Genomic DNA, 17,558 nt, shown 5'->3' with positions numbered 1-17,558 from the left:
GGGATTTGGCAGAGTCCCTCCGGAAAAGTTTCATATGGGAAAAGTGCACGATACAACCACTTATATTACAGACTGTGGAGATTACACCATTGCTACAGAAGACATGCATTCTCTAGCTTGAATTAAGAGTGCGTTGATGTGTTCATGTATAGTAGGTAGAGTATAGTCAGCATTGTATACCATTTTATTTGGCAAATAATGTGAGGTTAGGAGGATAAGAAAGCAATTTCCTGATTCTAATGGATAATATGAACAATTATCTTTTCATACGTTACACTTCCAAACTCTTCCTTCTTCACTCACTTCATTACTTCAGTCAATTTCTCTCCTCTGACTCTTCTTTCTAAGTAAGACATGACCCTACTTTTTCTTACAATTCGTATTATAATTCCTGTTTGTATTATACTAACTTACATTTAATTTCTGTATAAACTGGCTAACATCTCTCGAAATAGTAAATCATTGTCTTATAACTTGTATCTATTCCTAAGCAATGTTTTTTTCATTATGTCTGATTTGGCATACTTATTTAACTGTATATTTTTTGTATTATTTTTTAAGGCTACAAACTTGTTGTTCTTAAAATGTTTTTGTAATACTTTGGAACTTTTCTCCCTGGGCCTCCATTGAAAATGGACACCTCCCAGTCAGACTTTTCCAGTAATCAAATGCCAATAGATAAAATAATCAAATAATCATTAATCCCTGTCTCTTTCCTCATTGCCCTTGGTATTCAAGGACACAGGAGGTAAAATGAATTAAATTCCATAATAGAGATAGGGACTTTATGGTCTTTTGGGGAGAATAAAGACAAAAAAGTTATAAAAGCATATTTTTTCTTTAGTTAGACAAGATAATACAACAGTTAGAGAGAGTTTTCTAAGGGTTGTCAGTAAATGTTTGAGGATAGGTAGCTTTGTCTAAGAATTGTTGTGAAGTGAGTTGACAAACTGCACAAGATATATTTTCTTCTGCTTCATGGTATTGCTACAAGAAGACCTCGTTCACTACATTTCCAGAAACTGAGACTGCTGCATTTAGGGCTTAAAAAAACAACATGCATTTAAATTATGGTAAGAAGTAAATCAGTGTTAATTTACATTCTGCCATATGGAGAGTGGCACTGTTACTACTTCAGTTTGTCTCTTAATAGTAATGGCTGGAAAACTAAAATGGCACACTGACTGCATTTTATACATATAGAAGGTATCACAGATTCTTCAGAAAAATAACTACTTAAATTTACATTTATTTTTTAACATTTCTTATGATGGATCCATTACATATTCCCAACACATCCAAGCTTGTATCACAGACGTTTGGTGACAATTTTATGTTAATAACAAGCTGTGTACACACACATCATGCATACTCAAGCTTGTCACTTTGAAAATAAATGAAAGAGATCTAGGAACACAGGTTGACAGCAAACTCTCTTTTGGTCACCACCTTGCCACTGTGGTCAGAATGTCCTTCTATGTGGCACATCTCATTACCAAGGGTTTTGCATCCAAGAAGAAAGAGGTCATTGTCTCCCGCTACTCTTCCCTCATTGGGCCAATTGTCGAGTACAGTGCCCCATTTGGCATGTCCTCACTAAACACCAGCAACAACTGAAGAGGCCGCAAAAGTACCTCACAAAGAGGATCCTAGGCCTTAATCACTTGCCATATATAGACAGACTCAAAAAAACTCCCAACTATTCTCTGTCTCATATCGCCTACTTAAAGGCTATCTCTGCTTGACTTACAAAGCCATGTCTGACCCAGCTCTGTTAGAAATGCAATGTCTAAAGAAATCCCAGTCCCTCTGTACCACATGCTCCAGAGACCTCAACCTCATTACCACAATCAACAGAACATGCTGGATGGACAGTTTCATAACTCAGAGCCTGCCCATGCTATGGAATTGACTTCCCATACATGTCAAGCAGAGCACCTCACTTGCCCTCTTCAAGAGAAATCTTGATGAGTGGATGGGAAATAGAAAATTCACCCTGGGGATCACTCCAGTGGCTCTGCTCGACAGAGGCACTAGGAACTAAGGTCAGGTGGCACGATGTCAGGGTAATCCTATCTAGGCTTGTAAAGACTCCAGAGCAATTAGCCCAGTACACATCTATGAACCTATGATAAGTATGGGGAAAGCAAGTTTTTATTTTTGCAAAGACAAACAACTCAGAGGACAAATAATGCCTACCAGGCCAAGGACAGCCACAAAACATTATTTAGCTATGTCCACAACCTCAAAGGCAATACACATTTGTGTGCAGAGCTCATTGTAAATGGAGTCACCTATACTGAGCCAGAAGATAGAGCAAACTTCCTGGCTGATAAATTCATCTCCACCTTTACCCCTCTCCCCCTCCCCTCTCAACCTTCCTTCAGGAAATATCATCAAATATAACTCCCCTACTAAGGAACAGGTCCTTAATGCTCTCTCTGAGACCAAGAACACTGCATCAGTGGGCCCAGACAGTATCCCAGGATGCCTTCTAAATAGCATGAAACATGACCTATTAGGCCTCTGGAATTAATATTTAAGTGTAGCCTCCAAACAGGCTTCGTGGCTCATGAATGGAGAAAGGCAACAGTCATCCCTCTCCACAAAGTTGGGCCATCTACAGACTCTGGAAACTACAGACCCTTAAGTCTCACTAGTGTTATATGTAAAGCCATGGAAAGAATTATCCTGGAGATAATCAATATAGATATAGTAAACCTACAGACACTGGACCCAACTCAGTATGATTTTGTCAAGGGCAGATCATGCCTACTCAGCCTGGTGGACTTCTTTGAGAAGGTCACCAAAGCAATGAATGAGGGCAAAATCATTCACACTGCCTACCTTGACCTGGCCAAGGCATTTGACACAATACTCCACTTGGGCATTGTTGACAATCTCGGGAGGTTAGGTACAAATTCGTAGGTCACCTGGTGGATAGCAAACTAGCTCACAGATAGGACCCAGGAAGGTAGAACTGGGGAGTCCACCTCTTCAAATAGGAGAGTCACAAGAGGAGTCCCTCAAGGATCAGTCCTTGGACAGCTTATTTTTGGCATTTACTTCTCAGAAGTCAAGGCCAATGTCAGTGGTCTCTGGCTGACTAAATTTGTAGATGATTGTAAATTAGGAGCTGTCATTGAATTTCAGACTGACAGAAATGTTCTCCAGGAGAGGCTGATACAGACAAATAACTGGTATCAGAGTCACGGACTAAAACTAAATGCCAAGAAATGCATAATAGTACCTTTGGAAAGTCATCCATCCCTGGTAACTATCATATTGACAACACACACAGTAGAGTTGACCCAGTAGTCAGGGACTTAGGGACACATGTAGACAGTAATCTAGCCTTGACCATCATGTGTCTACAGTGGTGAGGAAATCATTTTGTGTTGCACAACTTATAAAGAAAGGTATGGCATAAATGTCCAAGGAAGTCATTGTTCTACTGTATTCGGCATTCATCAGACCTATCATTGAGTACAATGCCCCTCTGATATGTACCTAACCAGGTATAGCCAATAATTGGAACTTCCACATAGGTTCCTCACTAAAAGAATACAGGGAGTAAGTAAAATGTCTTATGCTGACCTCCTCAAAGCCCTATCCCTGTATTCTGTCTCCTACAGGCTTTTGAGGGGACATCTATGCCTGGTATACAGGGCATTGTCAGATCCCACTCTGATGGACCTCCTGCATATCCACAAAACAAACAGCACCAGACTTGCCCATTCTAAACAATTAAACCTTGCCTGTGATGTAAATAGACCTGCTGGAGAAATAGGTATGTATCCCAGAGATTATCCCATCCCTGGAACAGGCTCCCCATCCATGTGAAGCAGAGATCCTCCCTAACCCAATTCAAGTGCAACTTGGACAATTGGATGGGAAACTGGAAATTCATCCCTGGTTTGGTACCTGTGTCTCTACTGGATACAGGTAACCTGTAAATGGTTCATCTTGCAGGCCCATGCTTACACTTATCAAGGGTATCATAATTTGTCAGAGATTTGGGATGCATGGCTAGGCTTAAAAAGGCCCTTGTGGTCGTGAGCCTAGTAAGCACCTATGCACCTGTAAGAACAAGCCTTCTGTCCCCCCAGTGTGATGGGCTTAACATTTCACACCCATTTATGTTATTATTCTTATTCAAAGCTCACTGCACATTGAAGAATCGGCAGGATACATTTTACACTCACTGTTAGTTATCTCTCTTTTGCAAAGTGACTGTAAGGCTGTTTAACCTGCTAAACATTACATTTGAACATGACAGTCTCCCTAGTATGTGTAAAGCAAGGAACAGCACAAGAGCAACTGTTGATGTCTACAATTATATTCAAGTAATTGCGACTCAGGCCCTGGCAATTTCAGCAAGTAACTGTAAATCCCTATGAGACACTTGAACTGTAGCATTCCCTGCAGAAAATTTGCTATTCAATAATTACAAGAAGTACATGTATGATTTCATTTATTGTCTTAACATGGAGACAGATTTTTTAAGTTTCTTACTATTTCAACAGTAATTTATTACCTTTAGCATTGTTGACTGCATTAGGGTTTTCTAAAGGTACACATTAGAGTCAGAAGTTGAGTAACTTGGCACTAGTATTTTTACAGACATAGCTGGTATAAGGTACCTGCAAAACTTGTAGTTGTAGACACGGTCCAGATGAGGTGCGACTGTGTGAGGCTCCACAAAGACTATGGTGCTTCAGCTATTTAAGAAAAACAGTTGCTGAGCACACAGGATGAATGCCCATTCTAAACCCTCAGGACAGCTCCTGATTAACTGCTTTCCCATTTAGGGGATGCAGTGTCAGACATTTTTAAAACACTTTCATTTAAAATGCTCACATATTTTTTTATAAAGAAATATGCGGATCTTACAGAACACCCTTCTGTTATTATGTCGTCTATATGTCTCTAGCTGATTTCTTTCATTAATTCATTCATGCTCAAGTAACCCACTTAATCAAGTAAAAGGGAGACAGAACATGTTCCTGTTCTTTTCAACATTGGGAGCTGCTTAAGTGCCACAAACTTTTGCTTCTGATCCATCAAATATGATGTCGCTAGCTGTTTTCAACCAGGTCTGTTTCTTTGTAACTTGCTGCTAAACAGTTATACCCACCATACTTCTAAAAAATATTGCTACATGGAAATGAGAAGTAACCTCTACATCTCAAGATTATTTACAACAGAGTTTAATATTTTATTATTGCAGACAGTCTTCATTTTCAGATGCTTTTTTTTCCTCTGTCCAAAATCCTCTGGCTGACACATTTAATGAATCAGATGATGTATTTTAAATGAAAAACTCTATGCTGAGATGGCAGACTGGGTTAAGTGTGCAGCATTTACCTTCTAAAAATTTAAAGAAACTGATGTCTGATCTTATCATTTTTTGGAGGATTCAAGTCTTCAGAGCTCATTCATTGTTTTTACACATGATTATTTAAATAGCTATGTAAAAGCATTTATGCAACATTTCAAGGAGAAATTAATATTGCTTATATTATATTTAAACACTAATTTTATATAATATGTTCATTTAATAACATTTGACATTAATGTTTAAAATTGTAAGTGATAAACAAACAAACAACATGAAAGAACTTCAATAAACAGCGTAATAAACAACTTTGAAGGAACTCCATTGAACAGCGTAATAAACAACTTAAGAACCCAAAAAAAAAACACTCCCCAGGATTCAATAAACTCTGTGCAGGAATAGTGCTATTCTTGCACAGAGTGGTTTGTGTCCATTTAACCTTAGCTTTAACAGCAGCGCACCTTGCATATTCATGAAGGTGCGCTGCTGTTAAGGCTAAATAGACATGAACAGTAAATGAGTGCAGGGGGGGCATGTTTAAGTAGTGCACGGACATCAAACATGCCCCCTGCACTCAGAAAGTGCCGTACGGCACTTTCATGCAGTATTTCTGGGTCCTTGGACACTGAAATGAAATTAAAATAAGTATTTCAGTGTCCGTGGACCTTGAGATAGCTAGGGGAGCAAGAAACAATGCAAGGGGTGTGTGACATGTTCTGTCACACACCCCCTGCATTGTAAAAGCGCTATTTGGACATAGCCATTAACTGTACAGTTGTCTGCAGAATGCCCAGTGCCTGCATCACATATGTCTCACCCTCCTAGAGCAAGAAAGAAATACAAAGCCATAAATAATGGGGGGACAAAGTCCCAAAAATAGGGACATGTTTTAAATATTGCACTGACAAACCCAAAAGCTGATAGCATAAAAGTTTCAGTAGCACAGATTTCCTGCTGGGTATGAAGACTGAAACACAAATGTCTGCCATGTGAAAGTGCCATACAGCCATAGCCATTAACTGTACAGGTGTCTGCAGAATGCCCAGATGCCTGCCTCACATGCTTCTCACCCTCCTAGAGCAATTAAGCCATACAAAGCCATAAATAATGGGGGGACAAAGCCACAAAAATAGGGGCTCATTTTAAATATTGCACTGACAAACCCGAAAGCTGATAGAATAAAATGTTTGCAATAGCATGGACTTCCTGCAGGGTATGATGACTGAAACACAAATGTCTTCCATGTGAAAGCACCGTATGGCCATAGCCGTTAACTGTACAGGTGTCTGCAGAATGCCCAGATGCCTGCCTCACATATGTCTCATCCTCCGAGAGCAATAAAGCAGTACAAAACCATAAATAGTAGGGGGACAAAGCCATAAAAATAGGGACACATTTTAAGTATTGCAATAACAAACCTGGAAGCTGATAGAATAAAAGGTTTGCAGTAGCATGGACTTCCTGCAGGGTATGAAGACTGAAACACAAATGTCTGCCATCTGAAAGTGCTGTACAGGCAAAGGCCTCAACTGTACAAGTGTCTGCAGAATGCCCAGATGCCTGCCTTACATACCTGTCAACCTCCTAGAGTAACAAAGCTGTGCAAGGCCATACATAAATACAAATATTTATTTTCCATACTAAAGTATGTTTAAGCATAGCTGAGTGGGTGTGCGCATTGCTCAGCATTGCTTAAACATCCCAGAGGAGATAAATAAAAATATACAGCTAAAATCCTAATGCTGGGATAGCATAGTGGCTAGAGTCCTGGCTTTGTATGCAGGTGTTTGTGGTTTGAGTACCAAGACAGGCACTTTATTTTTACATAGGAAAGCAGTGTTAATATATATATATTTTTTTTTTAATTTTTTTTTTTTTAAATGATGTTGTGATATTTGTCAACCAGGGTAATGTAGCTGGTCTAAAATGGAAATGTGAGTGCATATAACATGTGAAACCACCCATGTACACACAAGTGTCCCATACGGTATAGTCACACCCTTTGGTAATGTAATGAAAGTACACAGAGGGACGTCATGTAAAGTAAATCATACTATTACTAAATTAAGCCATTATTCTAATATATTTAAAAATTAAAAGTGAGCAATGATTAGCAGTGCTCAGTTATGCTTAGCTGGTTTAAACAATGCTTAGATGTGAATGCTAAGCAACAGTCAGCTTAGCTAAGTGGATTTACGCACAGTTAAGCAGTGCTCAACAATTTCCCCTTTAAGCATTGCTAAAATCAGCTTACCAGGTTTGCGCATCACTAAGCTATTCTCAATATTTTCAAAATCAGCCAATGACATCAAAGGGTGGAAATATGGCCTTATTTAAACCACACAAGGGGGAGCACAGTCAGTACCTGTTATAGTTCAACCTGTGCAGGAACCATGGTTGGCATAGGTCAGGGTTCATGCTTTAGGGCACAGCACTGGGGCATCCTGGAGTCCAGGGTCATGGCTGGCTCCTCATAAGTATCCATGATAAGAGATTGCTGCAGGGCCATTACCAAGGCTCACAATATAAAGAGGAGGCCTGAGACCATCTTACCCATGATCTCATCAGTGTTATTGGCACCCCTGAACTGGTGAGCAGGTCCGGCACCACTATGCTGACCTAAAGCAGAGGAAGGGGGAGCTCTTGGACCAGTGGATCCAAGGTGCCAGGGACAACCATGCTTCCGCAGTTTGTAAGTATCACAGATATAGGTGTACCAAATTGTAGCCTTTGGATGTGATAGACAGGTATGCATAATGCTTGTTTTTCTCCCCTACAGCTGCAGCAGAGATGGCTAGTAACATCAAAGCCCATGCCGACAGACTGCTGAGGCTGCGCCGACAGGCAGGTGAATAAAAATCTATTTTGCAGTATATTGTGCAAATAACTAAGAAGGAGTATATTGTGTACTGCTAGTAGGTATACTGTTACTGTGTTAACTGAATAAATAAAGTTTGTCCGACTAATATTGATCTGAAATAACATCTATAACACAAACTTTTGTGTTTACTCTGGTATGTTAAAAACTAAAAACTTGAATAAACAAAACAAAAAAAAAAATAATTCAACCGATATACACAATTTTGCTAGTTCTGTAAGCCTGAGCCACAACAGTACATATATTTGATGTTTAAGTTTGTTATTATTACAGTTTTGAGAAGTTTTTTTCTTCATTTTTTCCTTATTTTTATTTCAAGCATTTTTTATGTCTGTATTTCTTGACCTAAGTGAAATTATCAACATAATTGAAAATGTTTAGGTATGGCAAGGGTTAAATTTCTGAATGTACTGGAAAAGAGAAAGTGATGTATAGTATTTAAGGTGTGTTTGAATGAAAGCACATGACATTGATGATGCCTTTTGAGGTGAAAGCGCTTAGCGTTTTGCTGTGTCTTGTGTATTAACATTTAATAAACCAGCGTTTTTAGCACAAAGCTCGTGTATGCCAGTCAAATGTTTTTTGATTTTGCTTTGTTTACTCTGGTATGTTGTTGTAGACTTAGAATGGAGCTATAAAACAAGATATAAATGCCCTATGTTAACTTTTCCTTTCTAGATTGTAGTAATTCAAAGGATTACTGCACAGTACACTAACTATCTGTCATGCATGCATCACATGATTATAAGTTCAGACTGTCTAACCATGAGACTAATAGGCAGAACCAGTAAAACAAGAAGTAGCAGTTCCCCAATAGCTCAGTGTGCTAAGAAATAGCTTTGTTGTCATTTTGCACACACAGACACAGTTCGAATCTAGGATGTGGTACTAAGATGTGTGCATATCTACACACAAGGAATCAGGAATATATGTAAAAACAGTCAGGTAGTATTAACATCTATTTTCTCCACAGGTTTTACAGGTAAGGAAATGTTGGTAGTGGCTATATATGAAGGGTACACTAATAAATTGTGTGCAACTGTTCAGCTGTCCTACCACATGCCTGAAAATGACAGCAGGATAGGTACATAACCATGCACACTTCCTGATATATGTCGCTGAAGTGTCATGCTGTCACAGCTAGTGGTCACTGCTGCAAATAACATTGGACACAGATAGTAAACCAGTTGAAGTATGCCAGTAGCACACTCACATAACAGCAGTTCAGGGTACCCTTTCTCTGCCAGATATGTAACACTGACATGTACGAGTCCCCTCTAGTCATGTACTCAGGGTTGTCACAGTTTGCCCCATACCATTGTAGGTCGACAGTTTAATAGGTATGTTTGTGCTACAGAAGCTATGGGTCATAGGTAGATGTAAAGTGAGGGTAGACCCATAGAGTATTGAGCAGTACTGTTATGAAAAATAGAAGCATAAACAGTTGTAATGGACTTTTTGTCTCTCTCCCCACCCCTCATTTGCATCAATAATTATTATTCATATACTATGGGTATGTTGTTCTCCAAACATAATTGGGACTTGTGTTCTATTATTGTGCGTATATTTGATTGGCTGCATGTTAACATACCTTGTTCAAATACCATTGTTGGTGGCCTGTTGCCATCAATGTTACTGGCATGCTGTTACGATGCATACTGTTTTTCCATTTATGCATGTGTTCTGTTTGCTATGCAACTGTGTCAAATCTGTTTTATGGGGTTAATTGTAACACCCATGCATGCTGTTATAACTAACCTTGAAATGTATTCTTCATGACTAACCAATATAGTTTGTAAAACCTCAACACCATAGCATGTTTGGGAAGGCAGATCCTGGTGGATCCGCCTGTCCCACCTCATCTAGCCATGGCACTGGGCCACAGCACATCTGGGACCCAACCCAGGACTTTCTTGTCCATTGGTCCTGCATCATCTTCGGGTGGAACTGACTCAGGGGACGGGGCCCATCCCCCCCTGGGATCGGGCATGGACAGGAGCCTGTCACCCCCAGTCAGTTCCAGGGTATGGTGTGCAGCATCATCCGAATAGAGTTGGATGATCAGCTGTGCCAGATGGAGGGCTGCCTGGCACACATCGAGGGGCAGACTGCCCCTCCTCTACAGCCCCCAGCACAGCCACCTTCGGGGCTGTGAAGGTGCAGTGGTGACTGTCCATGGGTGGGGACCTCAGTCTCACTTTATCAATTTAGGGGCTCATGGGCTTCAGATTCCTGACCACCCTCCCTGTCAAAAGTGTTTACACCCCTTATGTGTCACATACCACCCCTGTCTGCTGTCTTGCTGTCTTTTCTGTCTCCCTACCCAACATACCTCCCCAGATGTACCTACAATCCTTCCCCAAAATCCCACTCTCACTTTTAAAAAAAGGGTATCTGCCCCCCAAAAATATCGCCCCATATATAACTATCCATTTTGCACACATCTCCACTGGACACACGTACTTCAGATTCTTGACCACCCTCACCGTCAAAGGTGTTTACACCCCTTATTTGTCACATGCCACCCCTGTCTGCTGTCTTGCTGTCCTTTCTGTCTCCCTACCCAACATACCTCCTCAGATGTACCTACAATCCTTTCCCCAAAATCCCACTCTCACCTTTAAAAAAAAGGGCATCTGCCCCCCAAAAATATCGCCCATATATAGTTATCCATTTCGCACACATCTCCACTGGACATACGTAATCTGGTCCAATTGGCTTGACAACACATTTCTGTTGTCGTCACCCCACTCTCTGGGGTTTGAGTGTCCAAATTCACCTCCAAATTCTGTACAAATGCACAGCTGTTGCTGTATAAGAAATGGACAGCTATGGACCTTCCCTACATCCATCCTGCACATCCATAGCTACCTTTCATATTGTTTTTCCCTCTGCATGCCCCTTTTTCACCACTTTTCTATCACCCCTTTTTCTTTTATTTTCTTTTAAAGAAATTAGCTTGGGTGTAAGTGGAAATAAGTGATGCTAAGTGAAGCCAAAATGGACTAAACATGTTTTGGCATCGCGTAGCATCATGCAAAACCACGCAAATCTGCTTAAAGCCACTTAAAATTGCTTTAATCACTTCTATTTCCATCAGCCTCTGTTCTGCCCAGCAGCAAGCTAGATGGTTGTGGTAGGGCTTGAACCCAGAACTCTGTACACTACAGTTAGAGCAATGTACCACTACACTGTTTGAACTAAAGGAATTTCTGTATATACACACACACACACACACATATAACCTATTAGTGCAGGAAATGTGGACAAAGTCTGTCAAAATGGGGGGGGGGAGAATGGGCCAAAAATAGGGACATATTTTAAATATCACCCTTATAAACTTATAAAGATGCTAGAGTAACAGGGTTTGTTTCAGCATACATCTTCTGAAGGATATGAGGTCTGAAACAAATGTATATGTCATTATTTACTGACATGACTCCTCATATCATCACAGTGATTTACCAGACACATACAAATAATTAGTGGAACAGACCAAAAATATGAGCCAAACATCTGGACATCCTGTGGAATGCCTGGCAGTTGACAGGTATGCTCAGAACCCCTTACTGCAATGAATCTGGACCAAGCCTGACAGAGTGGGGGGACAAAGGCATGATAATAGAGACACATCTGAAATATGTGAGTAGATAATCTGAGAAAGTTGCTGTGGTAACACCGTCTGTTCTAATGTATATTGCCTGAAATATCACAAGTCCGACACTCAATTGCTTCTCATGTTAGTGACCTCAATCCTCACATCATCCCACTGATTTTTTTTAGAAATACACAACAGTTATGGGGACTAGGCCAAAGATTTGAGTCACACAACTGGACATCCTATGAATTTCTGGACATAACATAACATTAGGGAAACTATACTGAGCTGCCATGCATGTCACCAAGCACTGTCCAAACTACAGTCAGACCAACACAACACCACCCCAAATCAGCTCTGTGGACTTACACATCCATTAGCAAATGTAACAGGCACTACAAGGATATAACAGTAGTGGAAAACAGACACTGGTGTGAAAGTGCATACCCACAACCAATTTCACCACAGTCACAGTGACATACAGGTAAAACAACCAAACACTACAGTATAATGACTGTCTGAACAAAAATATCCTGTTTGCCACTCACACACTACCCCTACATATACTGCCCCAAGTCACAGTGTAGTGAGAATCCTGAGGTGTTACGGAATATGTCACAGTCTACCCATACAAACATACACAGCTGATAGATCACCAGGAACTGGAGCAGCATACACAGTCAGATAGAAAGGGCCCATGACACACACATGTACCCCACTCCCTCCACATTCCAGCTAGCATTTCCACACTATACTGCTACACAATCCTGACAGTCTGTTAACAATGGCCAGACATACACAGATGCCTCAACTGTACAGATTCCTACATAATGTCCAGGCTTTGGCCTCATATCTATGGCCTCTTCCTCGTAACATGTCTGGGAGTCTGCTACATCCCTGGGGTGATAGCAGGAATGAAGGCAATAAATAATGATGTAACATACCTCTGAACCTTTTATTGCATGATATCTGGACAAAGCCTGACATAAATGGGGGACAGACCCCCAAACATAGGGGCATATTGGAATTACTGCTGTCATAAACTGAGAAAGTTGCTGGTGTTACAGGTTTGTTGTAACATATCTTTTCTGAGGTATATGAAGTCAGAAACACAAATGGATGTTAAGATTTACTGACTGCAATACCCAGAGTATTCTACTTATTTGCCAAGGACAGAAAGTGTCTGGGGAACAGACCAAACATGACAGGCAAGCCTCTGGCCATTTTGCAGATAGCCCTACAATTAAGAATTATGTCATCCACATATCACTGTCAGACTTAAAATCATGCTGAAAATGTATATCCAGACAAACCCTGTTAAACTAGCATTATTCCAACTGTGTAACAGCAATACTTACATTCTGTCCCTATGTCTGGAACCTTCACCCCCAATTAGTTGGGCTGTCTTCACAAGTCTTGTTGTAAGAGAGATTCCCATCTACCCTGTGTGATGCTGTATCTCACACACCTCCATTATGTCCTCCTCACAGGCAAGGAAAAGGAGCAATGCACACATGAAGTACTCAGTTATAGGAGTGTGTTGCCATGCCATTGGCTATTGGAATAACAACACAGCTGTTCTGCATGCAATTAGCAAGTGGGGAACACCAGTTGTTGCACAGGCCATCACCTGGTCATGACCATTACCTACAAAAGACAAGCTACTGCCTATGCAAAACAGGTGTAAACCTCTACATAAGTAGACAGAGAGAGAGAGAGAGAGAGAGAGAAGCATCATCCATCTACACAGAAGTGAATGCTAAAGAGAGGATTATGCAATTTACTGGCCATCATTGGGGGGAACATGGCACATAAGGACCAGGAGTGCAATGCAAGCTGATATTGTGCTGATAGTTGACAGGGATATGATGTGGTTGTGAGTAGTGGCTACTGTTAGTCAATGTTGATGTGCAGGTTCTGTAAATACTGTTGACAAATGTATGAGGCCCTGTGATGTGTTTTCCTGTTTATGTCTTCCAGGTGCAATGCATCACACCAGAAATCCTGCTTACATGGAGGCTGAAACTGCAGTAATAACTGGCCACATTATCCAGTACTACAGTGTAATGTTCAGCCAGAGCCAACAGCATCTACAGGAGTGGACCACCCTGTGGGACAACCCTTGTCCACAGGGTAAATGAAGTTGGCCTGCACGCATGAATATACAGGCAGGTCTGGTATCGTGCGACTGACCTTATACTCCATGCCCAATGAAGGGCTGCTGCCATGGCCAGGGACCGCACAGCCACAGGTGGGGATCCTGCCATGCAGGCCCCACTTACACCCACTGAGGAGTACCTTGCCAACCTTGGGGCACCCACCCCAACATCAGAGTCCAGACACCCACAATGCGGAGGTGTGTGGCACCCAGACAACTGGCGAGGAGCATGCAGGTAAGGCCCTAGTGGAGATCAATAGACTAGTGTAGCAGCCATACCGACATCTGTAGAATATCTAGATGCATATGTCAGGTCAGAATGCAGTTGTGGTCGGGTTTTGTAATGCACAGACATGCACATCTATGGTGAAGGACAGCAAATTGTGTAGTATTGGATCTTGTACCATAAATGTGCAGAAAAGCTGCATTCATCTTGTACCAATGCCACATGTGAGTCTTCTGACAATACCTCTCTCCCACAACTACACAGATCCCTCCGGTCTGGATGTGGGACAGCAGCCTGAAGCTGGTGAGTATGGAATTGTCCTGTTGTGGTTCACCAATACCCAAGACATGTTAAGGGCATGCTTTTTACCATGCACACAACTGTCACTCCTAGCCATATTGCATTATGTGCATGTTCACTTGTGGTGGGGTTAAATGCATTGCATCACAGTGGTCACCACAGGGGCCTATATGCAGGAGATGTAACATTTCTGTAGCATACCTCACAACCTGTCAGTGCAAGAAATCTGGACAGAGACTGACAGAATGGGGGGACAAAGGCCCACAAATAGGGTTATATTTAAAATATTACTCTTATACAGAGTAATTTTATTCTTATACAGTGGATATAAAAAGTGTACACACCCCTGTTAAGATGGCAGGTGTTTGTGATATAAGAAATGAGACCACAATATTTCATTCCACACGTTTTCCCACCTTTAATGTGACCTATAACCTGAATGATTCACTTGGAAAACAAACAAATCTGTCAGGGAACCAAATATGAAGGATACAAAACCTACAATAAGCTGGATACACATGTGTGCATGAACAGACCAAACCAAGAAAGAAGAGAATGAACAGACTTGTACAAATCCAAATGACTGCAGTAAAACCACACAAGTAGCTCACCAAATAACCCAATAAAGTTGATTAAAGGCCTAATTCTTTGGCTGAAAGCACTAAACCAGTAGATTAAAGTTCATTTTGTGTGATATAGTGCTTCATCATCACTTGTGGTTTTCTTTTTATTTTACCATAAAATCTTACTTTAGATACTCCCACACATATGCACATGACAAACTTCAACCAATAAAACATCCTGTTTCCTACTAACACTAATCCATGTGATGTTTAAAAATGTTGTTAAAACTCCCAATTTTTCCTTTATACATTTTACATTTTTGTATATAACTATGTATATATGCAATTCCAACTAAAACTGAAACCACATAGTTATGTACATCTATTTAAACTTTTTAATTTCAATATGCATAAAATAGAGTAAATTTCATTAATTCCTGGGTACTGGCAAGCATTTGTGCTTAATTGCCACAACAGCTCTGAACAACAGTTGACGTTTGTCACATGCATATGTGTGGGAGTATTTAAAGTAAGATTTTATGGTAGAACGTTTACCTGAAGAAGTCTTTGTATGATTGGAGACGAAAAGTGCTTTATTAACTGTTTGGACAACACTTCCAGAGTGATCATTTGGGGGCCCATGTCTTGGATTTAGTCAATTTTATTGGATTATTTGGTGAGCTACTTGTGTGGTTTTACTGCAGTCATTTGGATTTGTAGATATGTGTGCACACCCGTCAACTAATACTTTGTTGGAGCAGCTTGTGATTTAATTACAGCATTCAGACTGCTTGGGTACACACCTGCCATCAAGTAAAGAGACTCTGAGTAACACCAAATAATGGTCTGCTGTCCTAGTAGGATATTGACAACATTTACTCAGTTGCCTGCTACAGCAAAAGGTAATGGTTTGCAGAGAGCTTATAAAGCATCAAAGGGATCTCAGTGTTGAAAGGTATCAGTCAGGAGTAGGGTACAAAAACATTACCACACCATTGCATATACCATGGAACACAGTGAAGACAGCCATTAAAAGGTGGAGTAGATGTGGGACAATACTGACTTTGTAAAGAACTGGATGGCCTCCAAAACTGATGAAAAGACATGACAAAAACTGGTCAGGGAGGCTGCCAGGAGACATACAGCAACACTGAAGAGTTGCAGGAATTTCTGGCAAGTACTGGCTGTGTACTACATGTGACAAAACCTCCTGTATTCTCCATACAACTAGCCTTCTGGGGTAGGGCTGGAAGATGGAAGCATTTTCCAACACAGAAAAACATCCAGTCCTGGCTACAATTTGCAAAAAAACGGCCTTGGTTGCAACAAGATGAAGAAAGATAAAAAATTTCAAATAAGCAACTAAGAAGTGCTTAGAAATATGCACAGAAATGCTCACTCACCTAACTTAAGTAAAAGTGAGATGGATGGCCTAAACAAACTTAGGACTAATAACTCCTCCCACTCCACTATACTCTTACTCCTCCTTACACTTAGTCTCTTTCTCTCCCCTGTAAACAATTATAACCCCATCTACTTCCTTAACCCTCCTCCTCAATTTAGCCTGTTCACTTCCAATACATTTATCCATTCAATACTCCCATTCTAAATATGCCCCCCCAAATCCTTTACACTATCCGTGTCCCTTGCTCCCTTCTCATACTACCAATTCCTCTTTATTATGCTACTTCTTACTCTTTCAAAACACCCCCATACCTTCCTTCCACTCAAACTATCCCTAGCACTCACCTGCAACCATTTCAATCCACCCACTTTCACAACATATCTTCCTCTCTAATTCCACCTAACCTACTGTACCTATTTCATCCCAAACTCTTCTCCACCACAACAAAATCATTCACTCATAAACTACAGCTAGCCCCAAACAACTTCCTACTACACAAACCCAAAAGGCTAAAAGTTACTCCCTGTAATGACCTAGCCTTATCTGGAGATATCCATCCCAACCCTGGCCCCTTCCACACCACTAACAACTCCTTCCCCTTACCCCCTACTTCTCCCACTACACACAACCCTTTCCCCCCTCCCTCTTCTTCTTTTGCTTCCTCTCTTAACACCTTAAAATTCTTCACTATCAATGCCCAGAGCCTTAATAACAAAATACACCAAGTACAAGCTTGGATTTGCCACAACCAACCTGACATCTTAGCTATCTCTGAAACCTGGCTAAAACCCCACATTGCTGACTCTGAAATCTTACCTCCTGGTTTCCAAATTCACAGAAGTGACCGACTAAATAAAAAAGGTGGAGGCTCTGCGCTAATCTACTCTAACTGTCTTTACTTAATCCCTCTACAAATCCCAACTCCACAATTCAAAAATTCTAAACTAACAGCTAGTCTCCTATGATTAAATAAACTTAAGAATATCTGCATTATCTCCCTATATATCTCCCCAGGCGACAACATTTCTACCCTTGAAGACATTCTTTATTGGGCCTCAACTGAAATAAAATATGAAACCTACATTCTAGGCG

Source organism: Protopterus annectens, chromosome 5.part0 (assembly GCF_019279795.1).
Source record: "Protopterus annectens isolate FY-2018-M chromosome 5.part0, PAN1.0, whole genome shotgun sequence".
Taxonomy (NCBI): Eukaryota; Metazoa; Chordata; order Ceratodontiformes; family Protopteridae; genus Protopterus; species Protopterus annectens.
Note: the sequence above shows the minus strand (reverse complement) of the source record.